General features: G+C 43.7%; 1 protein-coding gene across 2 annotated transcripts in view; it reads right to left on the reverse strand.

Moving 5' to 3' along the window:
* Positions 1-12,116, reverse strand: part of SPON1 (spondin 1) — a 248,651-nt gene that overhangs the window by 111,047 nt on the left and 125,488 nt on the right. The window lies entirely within an intron of this gene.

The following is a 12,116-nucleotide window of genomic DNA, read 5'->3' on the forward strand; positions in this document are numbered from 1 at the left end:
GCAGCAGTGTGAAGAATGCATTAGAGGGAGCAAAATGGGAGTGTAGAGTGTGGTGGGAGAGCACGAGCAGGGAGCCAAGGGTAGAGGGAGTGAGTGGGGAGTAGGCTTGGCCAATTCTCGGAAATGAGCAGGGTTGACTTTGAGCTGGCTTTTCTGTGCCTTCCAGGATGAGGGGCAGGTGAGCTAGCCTGGCGAGAGGATGGGGCAGGCAGTCTGGATATGTGGAAGGCACTGGTCCACAGTGGTCCACTGAGGATCACGGTGGAGGAGGCCCATCGGGGGTGCAGGAGGGAACCAGTGGGTGACGCATGGGAGAACAGAACAAGATCTGGACAGGACTGAGACAAAACTGACTGAGGGGTTTTCGAAGTGCCAGGGGGAGGAAGGAGAGGGATGAAGAGTCAACATCAGCACTGCATTGGGTTTGTTTCTGCATGTGATGAGTGTTGATGCACGCACATACTCACACACATACAAAATACATATATTATAAATATATACACACACGATACATATATACACATAATATACACATAATATACACATATGTATATATATGCACATATAATATATACATATAATATACATATATAGCATATATATACACACGTATATATATTAATTACTGGTTAAGTAACATACAGTTCATCATAAGGCCAGTTCAGCTCTCAGCCATTCTTGGTTGGCTAATAAAGCCCTGAGTTAAAGAACGTTTTCAGGCATAGTGAAGAGGAAAAGTGGAACTGGGTGGACACAAGGGACACGTGTGGCTTATCACCCTGCGGCCCGGGGTGACAGAACTCTCCGCTCCACCCACCACGTAAGAAGACCATTCTGAACGGGGGGCCTGATCCTGTTTGCATCAGCTCCCTGCTAACCCCGGAGCCCTCTGCTGCAGGGGCACATCGAGAACTCAGGTGCCAAGCCCCCCTCCCGGCCTGCTGAGGGCAGCCATGCCTCCCCGCCCCCACCCCACGCAGACAGATGACATCACTAGGTCTGCCTGCCCAATCACTTGCTCATTATTTCCTCCACACCGGGGAAATGCAAACACTGTGTTCACCCATCAGTTCCCTAGAGAAGACAGATAGATATGCGGCCAGACTGTCCTAGCTGTCATCCAAGCCAGGAGTACTGCTTGTGGAGGGGCAAGGGATGGGAGCCACTCGTGACCTTTGGTTCATGCTGTGAACCCAGGGAGACCAGCTTCAGCATCTCCTGTTGCCTCTGCCTTGTTCCACCGAAATGGCCCCTTTTCCCAGACCCATCCTACCTGCAAATCTGTACCTCCGGGGCTTAGCACATGCTGTTCCCCGTGGCTCTCTTCCTGCTTGGCTTGGCCAACTCTCATCCCTCCTTCATGATTTACCCAGAAATCCCCCAAGTTCCCCCCAGCCTGACCTAAGTCTTGTCTCCTGTCTCCCCATAGCACAGATAACACGTATGGTCACTGCTACAGGTCTGTTTCCCCACCAGACTGTCACGTCCCTGAGGAGACCTGTCTTCAGCACTGTGTCCGATGCACTGTGAGTGGTCAGTGCATGTTTTCAAAAGGATTTCATCCAAACAGTCAAAAGGGAAGGTAGGCAGTATATGTGCTCGAAGCATTTGGGAGCAGGCTTGCACAGATTTGATTCAATGTGATTAAATTCAAGTCTCAGCTCAGCAGAGTTCCTGACACCTACTGGGCTAACACACTCAGCTCACCTGCATGCTGTTAAAAACAAACACCACCACCACCAACAAAGAAAGGCATTGGTCTTAACAGCCTGCAGACAGGGATTCAAATGCTAGCGTTGCCACTTTCTAGCTAGGTCAACTTGGTCAAATTCCAATTATTTCACTTCCCTGAGTCTCAGCTCCCGCCTCTGTAATTCAAGGATGATAATGCCTATCTTACTGACCTATTATAAGAATTAAATTCCATTTTTAAAAGATAAGATAATACATGTGAAATCACTACTGGCACACAACAGACACTCAATAATTACAGTTTCCTCCTTTCCTGGTTGTTAGGGAGGCTACAAAAATGAGTAAAACATGAAACCTGCCTTTTATTCAGTATAGGAGATAAGAAATCTATGTACTGTGGGATAAGAGAAGAGACTAGGAACGAGCACAATCATAGGGAGATGAGGGGGTGGACCCAGCTGGGTCTTTCTGACTTATTCATTCGGCTTCCATTTACTGTGTGCCAAGCACAGTGGCAGGTCCTGGCCACTGACAGGAATTGGATAGGTGCTTGTCCTGGAGGGACTCATGGTCTGGGGGCAGAGAAACAGATGGCTCAGCAGATTACTTACAATCCAGCAGGGGCAGGGATATTATAGAAACAAGAACACAGAGCCGAGGGGATGGAGCAGCTAACTGCAAAGTCCCCAAATCCAAAGAATCCAAGTCTAAAGGCATGAGTGCAGAGAAACAGGTGCCTCAAGAATGGGATCTGTCTTTGTGGTTTCTTACATTTGAATACAATGTCATTGTACCAGTCCAGTACAATGGACTGATCAGTTTAGTTGTAAATTTCCTACACTGGTCTTGCAAATTACCACATTAATTCAAAATTCAACCCACTGAATGACATCAACCACATAATAGATATCTGACAGGCACTAGGCTAGGGGGAGGACCAGACTCTATCCTCCCTGGCGGGACAAGGCAGGAACCCATGGAAAACAAGCTGCAACATTACAAAGGGCGATGACTTCAGGTGAGTGGCAGTCACTCGGGGGCAGAATGGTACAGGGAGAGAGGCATTGGTGACCAAGAGCCAGAAGAACTGGACTCCAGGCCTCCCTGCATGACCATGAATCAGAGCCTCAGTTTACCTTTTAAAAATAGGGGTAATAATTACTAGTTGGAGTGCTGCTCAGAGTTGTGCAAATTAATTGGGCTGGTTTTGGAAAGAACTACGAAAACTATAAAGAACTGTACAATGCGAAATTCTCAGTATTATTGTGGATGGAAAGCATAATGAGAATCCACAAGAGGAATCCAAATATGATGGAGGAGCAAGGAAACTTTCCCAGTGGAAGGAGGCTCCCATGAGAAGACCGGCGGGACAGGAGAAGCAGGAATTCCAGTGATGACATAGATAAGAGGATTAAACACCTATTAGGTGTCAGGTATAATGCTTTCCGAGGGGTAACCCTCACTACACCCTCATTCTCATTTTATAGATAAGAAAACTGAGACCCAGAGTTGTGAAGGAAGCTGCCAAAACTCACAGAGCTAGCAAGGGTCAAAACTAGGGTTCAAACCCATGTCTGCCTGACCCCAGAGCACATGCTCTTTTCTCTACATTGCACTGAAAGGTCAAGGAGAGGAGACTGTTTGGTGGACTGGAGCGATCGAAGGCAAAAAGAGAAGATGGAAAAGAAAGTCAGGTCTGGGTTGAGGAGAGTGCTGAGTGCCCGCCATGAGAGGGGGGGAACATGATGGAAGTTTCCTTCTGGGAAGAATCACATGATGATAGTTAATACGCATTGAGCCTTTCGTAAGTGCCAGGCACTGTGCCAAGGACTGACCTACATTATCGCATTAAACACTCAGAAAAAGAACCTCCTCTAACACAGAGGCTATCAGAATTCCCATTTTTCACATGAGGAAACCCAGACTCAGAGAAGTCAGGTGAGTTAACCCAAGATCACAGAGTCGATGAATGAGGACACTGGGATTCAAGGTCAAATCTGTCTGGGGCCAGAGCTGTGCTCTTGACCACACCCATTGATGGGAAGGGAGAAGGCCCAGGGTGAGGAGACCCATCAACACTCCCTGCGTGAGTTGTGTAGGGTTTGACTTAGGGCAGCGGAGAGGGAAAGCAAAAACAGGATCACAGGTATGAGCCAATGAGAGGGAAGACTGGACAGACTTCGGGAGGCAGTCTGGGGAAGTAGTTAAAGCTCTGGTGTTTGAATTAGACCATCGTGTATTCTAGGCTCAGTTCTGAAGCTCACTTCTAGATTGAGCAAGTCAGTAATCACTCTCAAACTCAGCTTCTTCATCTGGATATTGACATGACCAGTCTCTTGGTGGTGTTCTAAAGCTAAAGTCCATGAAGTCATGACTAGTGGCTGGAACACAAAGTGGGCCTAATAAATCTTAGCCAGTCAAATTAAATATGAAGAGGTTGGATGGGGCAAATCCAGACAAGTTTCTGGAAGGCATGGGAAACAAAAAATATCTGAGTAGGTAATTGGAAGGCAGTTTGGTTTAGAACTGGTGGGTAGAGAGGACAGAATGTCAGATGCAAGGGCCTGAAGCTGAAAGAAAAACCAAGAGGGAATCCTCCAAATGGACTCAGTGGTCTGGGGCCTGAGAATAAGGTGGCTCAGCAGACCCAGTTAGCTGGGACATGGAGAAGTGCAGCACTGGGCCCCAGCATCCTCTAGGAAATAAGGGAGGAAGGAGAGGGAGAAGCCACAGGTATCGGGGGGCCTAGGGAGAAGGAGACAAGGTACATGCTGTGGCTTAAAGGGATGCTCAGGGGGGCTACAACTGAGGTCCTTGGTGAAAACAGTTGGGTTTCAGCTTTGGGGTCGGGGCAGGGGCAGAGAAACAAGACTATCGCCAACCTCTTTGGCTCTCAGGTAAGGCCAAAGCTCTTTGGTTTAGCATGCCTCTCTCTGGTTCCAGCAGTGTTCTGTGGCCTCCACATATCAGGGTCTAGAGGTTTATTCCCAATAGTTATTCCCAAGCGTCTGAGGCATAGATGGGACAGAGGCAGGTGGGAAGCTGGGAGGAAGAAGTGATTAGACGCTTGAGTTTGAGATACTGATGGGCAACCAGGTACATTTGTCTGAAAAGCCCTTCCAGGGAGATGTCCCGAATTTAAGTGTAGTAAGCTCACTTCTGACACCTTTTCTGTTGTCATTGCTGGTGCTAAGTTACCAGTGATGCCTAAATTCACAATGATGCTGAAAAGGCCATTGCTGATGAAAGAAGAACCGTGTCCGGCTTTTTGTCTCGTGCTGCATGTAGATGGATTCTCTGAAGTTTTCTGCCTTCGGCAGGTATTCAGCAACAGCCCAACTTTGCTGGCCTGCTTTGTCAGTGGCTGCATTCCCCTGCCAATCTCAGTCTTGTGGAAAGTCACCCATGCATTTCCTTGACATAACTAATTCATAGTGCTTCCCTGGAGAATGTCCTACAGCCTTGGTGTCTAGATTGCTACAACCTCCTGTTATCCAATCTCAGCCTCACCTACTGTATCTCAGCAAATCTTGGTTTTTGGCGCTGGTTGGGTCCTTATGGATCCGCTATGGTCACTGCACTGAAGCTTCTCCAGTCCCTAAGTCCTGCTGCCTGTCCTCCTTTTATGTCTAAGTGGATAATCTTGTCAGTTAACTCTTCCGGGAAGATCCAGGTCAACCCATCCACAGACCTATCCAGGCACTGTGTGGCCAGTGACCAGCAGAAAAATGCCGTGGGCCTGCCAGCCCTATTCATAAAAGTTGTCTTGGATCTCACTTCGCTCTTGCCCTTGCCGTTCTCACCCTAGGCTCACTTCCAGGATCTGCCTGGGTTTTGATGCTTTGGATTTGGCTACAGAACTTGGCTCCTCTGGGTTTGCCCCTGGGTGCTGCCCAGGACACAGCTTGTACTTGCCCTCTGGCTCTTCCCGCCCTTGGCTGCTTCAGGAGCTCACTCTGACCAAGCTATTCAGGTTTTCAGGATCCCGTCCCAGGATGGCCTCCTGGAAAAAACCCTGCATGGGGAGATCTGTCAGGTTGGCGAGAAAATCTTCAACTTTCTATCTTTCTGCCTTCTTCACTCAGCTAGCCTTTTTTCCTTTCTTCAGGTCTTCAGAATAATGTCACTTTTCCTTTCCAGGGAAAACCTTTGCAGTTACAGAATTGATCATAATCTTTTGCATTTTCTCTGAGGTTTCTAATAATAATATTCTTGAATTCATTCACTAAATAAATGTTTACTAGGCATACTATGTGCTAGGTTAGAAATCAACAAGCCACAGCCCACTGCTTGTTTTTTTTCCAATAAAGTTTTATATTTCACATGTTATTTATGTATTATTTATGGCTGCTTTCCTGCTACACAAGCAGAGTGAGTAGTTATGAGAGAGACTGCCTGGCCTGCAAACCCTAAAATTTTTACTATCTGGTCCTTTATAGAGAAAGCTTGACAAAGTCTATGCTAGGCCATGGAGACTCTGACCAGAATCAGATTTGGTCCTGGTCCTTGAGACGTTCAGTTTGGAAGGTGGGGTGAAGCACATGGAGGACAGGTCACAACAGGTAATCACAATGGAGTATATATGATACAGTTTTCATGAAGGCAACAGAGTAACTTAAAAACACAAATGGGGGCTATTCAGCCCAGACTGTACCAGAGAGAGCTTCCTGGAGGAGAGGACAGCTGAGCTACCTTCTGAAGGATAAGTAGGAGATAACAAGGCAATTAGGGGGAAGGAGGAAGGTATTTTTTGTAGAAGGACCAGTACAAAAGCAGAGCATAAGAGGAAGCCAGAGGTACATGGAAAACCATAAGGTAGGTCAAGGTAGAGGGAGAAAGAGAAAGGGAGAGAGAGAGTGTGTGTATTTGTAAAGAAGGAATGATCAATGATGAAGCCAGTCAGCCAGGCAGATCAGAAAGGATATGAATGTCTTAATAAAAAGTTTTTATTTTATCTTGAAGGCAGTATGAAGTAGAGAAGAAAATAGGATTGTTTTGTCTACAAACAACCCCCAAATTTATATATGCTCACACAACTTCTGCTTCTCACTCTGATGGACCAAATGGCACTGGACTAGCCCTCTCAACAGAAGGGATGATAAAATTGGGTAAAATGTATGAAGCACCAAATTTCAGAAAATAGATGGCAAAACACTATGACCCCTGGGAGAAGGGTAACAGAAGAGGTGAGCCCCATGTTTGTCCCGAACATTTTCTGATTTGTGGTACAGGCAGGTGGAACACAACCGATCATGACAATCTGGCTGAGCTGAGGAGGTAAAGATAGGACTCTGAAGCTACTGAGGTAGATAGGATTTACTGGTAAAAATATCAGAGAGGAGGATGCTGCACAGAGAAGGAACTTCAGAAACATGCATAGGAGTCCCTCTAAGCCTTTGACTGAAGACTAAGCTGCACATGTGCAGGACAAAACTCCACAGCCTTGGGAAATACAGCTACTTGGGAGCTAAGAGGTGAATGGAGATTGCAGAAGTCACACAATGCAGAAGATGTATGACTTCCAACCATCCATATTCGAGAGACCTTGCTGACCATCCTGAACATTCAACTGAGACCCTGGAAAAGTCACACTTTAGGAGTAAAAAACTTTTGCACTAGAGTAGGGGCTAGTCTAGACTTACCCTGACAAAACTTAGAAAACAAACCTTGAAAGTAAAACAAGCAGATATACCAGTAAATTAAACATCTGTCAGGTCAAAACTCCATACTCTTTAAAAGAAGATAATAAATTCAGTTACTCACCAATGTCCATCATACAATCAAAAATTACTAACAAGTGCAGAAACAGGAAAATATGATCTATAACCATGAGGAAAAAAAACAGTCAAAAGTAAGAGTTCCTGAAATGATAGGTAGGTTGGGATTACCATGTAAGGACTTTAAAACACTACTATCAAGTTCAAGGACTTAAAGGAAGAGATGGCCATAATGGGGTGAACAGATGAGGACTCTCATCAGAGAAAGAAACTTTTTTCTTTTTTGAGAGAGAGAGAGAGCATGCATGAGATGTGGGGGAGGGGTAGAGGGAGAGAGAGAACTTCAAGCAGGCTCCATGCCCAGAGCGGAGCCAGATGTGGGGCTTAATCTCATGACCCTGAGATCATGACCTGAGCTGAAATCAAGAGTTGGATGCTTAACCCCCTGAGCCACCCAGGTGTCCCAAGGAAGAAACTGTTTTAAAAACCCAAAAAATGGAAAATCTAGAACTCAAAAATATAATATCTGTATTAGGATATGGCAAAGAAAAAGGTTTATAAACAGAAAGACAGGGTAATAGAAATTCAAAATGAAGCACACAGAAAAACGATAAAAAAAAATGAATGGGAGTCTCAGTGACCTTTGGAACAACAATAAGTTGTTTAACATAAGGGTTGTGGAATCCTGGAAGGAGAGGATAGAGAGATTGAGTTATAAAAATATTTAAAGAAATAACACTTGAAATTGCCCAAAACTTGATGAAAAATATCAACCTATGGCTCTAAGAAGCCCAATAAACTGCAGACAGGATAAAAACAAAGAAATTATACTTATGCACAACAAAATCAATTAATGATGAGTCTTAGAAGCAACCAGAGCTCAAAAGACACATTACAATCAGAAAAACAAAAATAAGAATGACCGCCGGCTTCAAAAACAAGAAAACCCAGAAGACAATGAAATGACACCACTAAAGTTCTAAAAGAAATGAAAAAAAAAAAAACTGTCAACCTTGAATTCTATATCCTGCAAAAATATCCTTCAAAAAATAAGGGTGAACTAAAACAGTTTTTTGATAAAGGCAAGCTGAGTGACATTATTACCAGCACATCTGCTATATATGAAATATTAAAGGACTTCTGGCTGAAGGGAAATGAAAACAGATACAAACTCAGATCTCCATAAAGGAAAAAAGAGTGTTAGAGATGCTAAACACATGTGTACACGCCAACTTTCATCTTTTTTTTCACTAGGGACCTTTTCCCTTGAAGTAAAGAGGTTCAAATTTCCTAATGCTGAATGAAAAAAATTTTCCTGTCAGTGCTCTCTTCCAACAAAGACTATTTTTTGTCTTTCCTACACCTCCAGGCTTTTTGGGAAAGTTAAGCTCACTGCTTCCACTTCCTCTCCCTGAATTATTTTCTCAGATCCTTGCAACATGATACTGAGCTCCGCACCTGAGCTCATGTATGTCACCCAGTCTTTGAACCTTTGACTTTTGCTCCCCTCTTTTGCCACAGTTGAACAATTGCAGGAGCAATCAAGAGAAAATTACTGTCTGCTTTATTTCCCTTTTAAAAATAAAAGCATATTTAAAAAATTTTTTTATTGTTATGTTAATCACCATACATTACATCATTAGTTTTTGCTGTAGTGTTCCATGATTCATTGTTTGTGCATAACACCCAGTTCTCCACGCAGAATGTGCCCTCTTTAATACCCATCACCAGGCTAACCCATCCCCCCACCCCCCTAAAAGCATATTTTAAATTCAATAAAAGTCATCCTTTCAAATGTATCATTTAGTGAGTTTTGACAAATGCATGTAATCATGTAACCAATCACAATCAGGATATAAAATAGTTCTACTACCTAAAAAAAATTGCTTTGTGCCTCTTTGTAGTCAACTCTATTCCTCCATCCCCAGCCCTTGGCAACCTCTGGTTTGTTTTTGGTCCCTATAGTTTTACCTTTTCTAGAATATAGTGTAAATAACTCATACAGTAGGTAGCCCTTTCAGTCTGGCTTCTTTAACTTAGCATAATACATTTGAGATTCATCCATGCTGTTATATGTATCAGTTTATCCTTACTTCAAATGTCTTAAAAGAAAAAGGAGATCTCCTACTGGTTTAAGGTCATTCTTACACTCTTTTTTCCACCATTTACTAGCTATGTGACCTTGAATAAGCTACCTAAGGTTTTTAAGACTCAGTTTTCTTTTCTGTGAAACGGTAACAACAGTATCTACCTTCTAGGGTTGTTATGGGTGTCACAGAAGGAAATCCATATAAAAATAGTACAGCTCCTGGTACATAATAAACTTTCAATAAATGGTTACTTTTAATATTGATATTCCATTTCTCTAGGGAAGGTAGAGATCGGAAGAAAACTGGAGCATGCACAGAGTCTGTCCATTAGGGTAAAGCAAGGTCTTAGAGGATAGCTAGATTTTCTAAGTAGTATGGTTAGTGTAGTGGTGGTTCCAGTAGCAGTCAGCATTGGGGGGTGGGGGGGCGGGTGGGTGTAGAAGCCCATTGGGTGGGTGGAGCTAGTGGTGGGAAAATAGCAGCAGAATGAGTCAGGTGAACAGAAAGAAGTTCTCAGAAGCCAGCAGCAGAGCCTCTGACACAAGCTTATAGTCAGAGTTCAGGTTCTATTTTCTGGAGTCAGGTCTATTTTCTGGAGACTGACAAGGCAGCAGTGGCAAGTGTGAGAACACACTCATACTGTCAGTGAGTGTCCACCTCAAGTGTACTGTGCTTCTTTCCATTTACTGACTCAAGGCCTTCTCTGAAGCTCTGAAAGCCCCCATGGCCAGCAAGCAAGCACCTGGAGTGCAGGTAAGATCGTGTTCCTGGAGACAATCTTAGCCTATGGAGGGGTGGGTGCTAGTGGACAATTCTGGAAGACATTCTGTACACTTTTCAGAGGTACACTGATGCCAATGACCTCAAAATACACTCTTAAGTTGATTCTTCCTTTTCCCTTGTCATTCTGCCCCAGTCCCTTCACTCCGGTTTCCTGGACCACATTCTACATAAACTACCTGCACCAAAGTCCTTTCCTCAGGCTCTGCTTTTGGGGAAATTCAACATGGCTCATTCAACCAAGGTAATGTGTATGGCCCCAGAGATCCATAAAATCATAGTCGGGAGATTAGACAAGAGCCAGCTGGGGCTACTCTTCCTGTTTCTGGAAGCAGAGTAGTCTTATAGAATAGAAATGATCCTTCAGCACCCCTCTACCCAAAGCTATGGGTGTTGATTCTGTTGTTATTGTCATAATTGTTGCCATTGTTATCACTGTAGATAGCATCATTATTATAATCACTACCATTTATTGAGCACATACTCTTCAACAGGCACTTCATAGGCATTAGGTAACATCCTTCCATTCTCACAGTGGTCCTGCTAGGTGGGTCAGTTACCATCCCCATGTTACAGATGAAGTAACTGAGCTGCAAGTAAGTGGTAGAGCTGAAATTCTCATCAGGTCTGTCAAACTTAGGCCATGTCCCTTCTACTCCAATGGAGTAGAAAGCCTAAGTCAAGTCCAGATTTAGTTAGGAGGTCATTCTGATGTCATGCATGGCTGTCACCAGAATCAGCTCTTGGGGTGGGGATACCAGGGGATAAGTAGGTGGTACCTGTCCAATGCCCCAGACAACAATGAAAGTAGTGGCTCTTGATGTCCATAAATTTCTGCCTTTTTTGAACTCAGTTTTCCCAGTCCAATTTTCCTGAACTTCTGACTCCTGATTTATTTGGATATCTCTAAAACTTAGCCAGTTATCTGATTCTCATCTCAGAGACAAAAAACATAATCTCAGAGCACCACCAAACTCCCATCCCTGTTGCTACTCTAGAGGCTGGTTACAGGTTTATTGTGTACTGACAAATAGCACTGCAGTTATATTTTTAGAAAGAGGAACTTTATTTAAAAGTGTCCTTCTAAGCTGACTTTTCTACATCAATATTGTTATATATGGGAGAGAGGCTATATTTCTGGACAACTTCCAAATGCTTAATCCACCATTAATACCTGAGTTTGAAGCCTCAGGGAAGGAACTGTAGCACTTTGGATGATAAATTCTAGCAATGTTTATCTAATTTAAAAAAAATCTAGGAGCTCATATTTAAAAACTTAGCAGGAGCAGTAAATAACTGCTTTGTGTTTTAGAGTTCAACAAAAAGAATGGCCTTCTCCCATCCCCATTAGTTCATTTGCAGGTTTGAATCTTAACTGTTGGCTAAACTCTGTAAATAAGTTAAGCCAATGCTCTTCTGTGTTTGGAAGTTTTTACGCAGTAGATAGAAGAGGTAGTGAGAAATAGGAATTACTGAGCAAACTTGTACCAGGTGCTTTTGTATGTTATTATCCAATCTACTTTTCAATGCAATTTCATTGATAAGGAAACAGGCTCTGAGAAAATCTGTTAACTTGTCAATGGACACATTGTCAGTGAGTGGTTGAACCAGCATTTGGCTCGTGATTGCTTTGTCTTTGGGGAGTTTTTTGCACTGCCAGTGAGAGAGAAGATAGAGGTCCTGGGGGAAAGTTTGTTAAGCTAATAATAGAAGCAAAGCCTATTGAAACAAGTCTATATATAGGATAAAGGGGAGTCAGGCTGGGGTAAAAAATTCCACCTCAAAATTTAAGGGAAAAGTGAAGACAGAACCTTAGTCTTCTTCGTGACCATAGATG

The sequence above is a fragment of the Callorhinus ursinus genome, unplaced genomic scaffold, assembly GCF_003265705.2.
Source record: "Callorhinus ursinus isolate GAN/ISIS: 27379988/994484 unplaced genomic scaffold, GSC_fseal_2.0 scaffold49, whole genome shotgun sequence".
Lineage (NCBI taxonomy): Eukaryota > Metazoa > Chordata > Mammalia > Carnivora > Otariidae > Callorhinus > Callorhinus ursinus.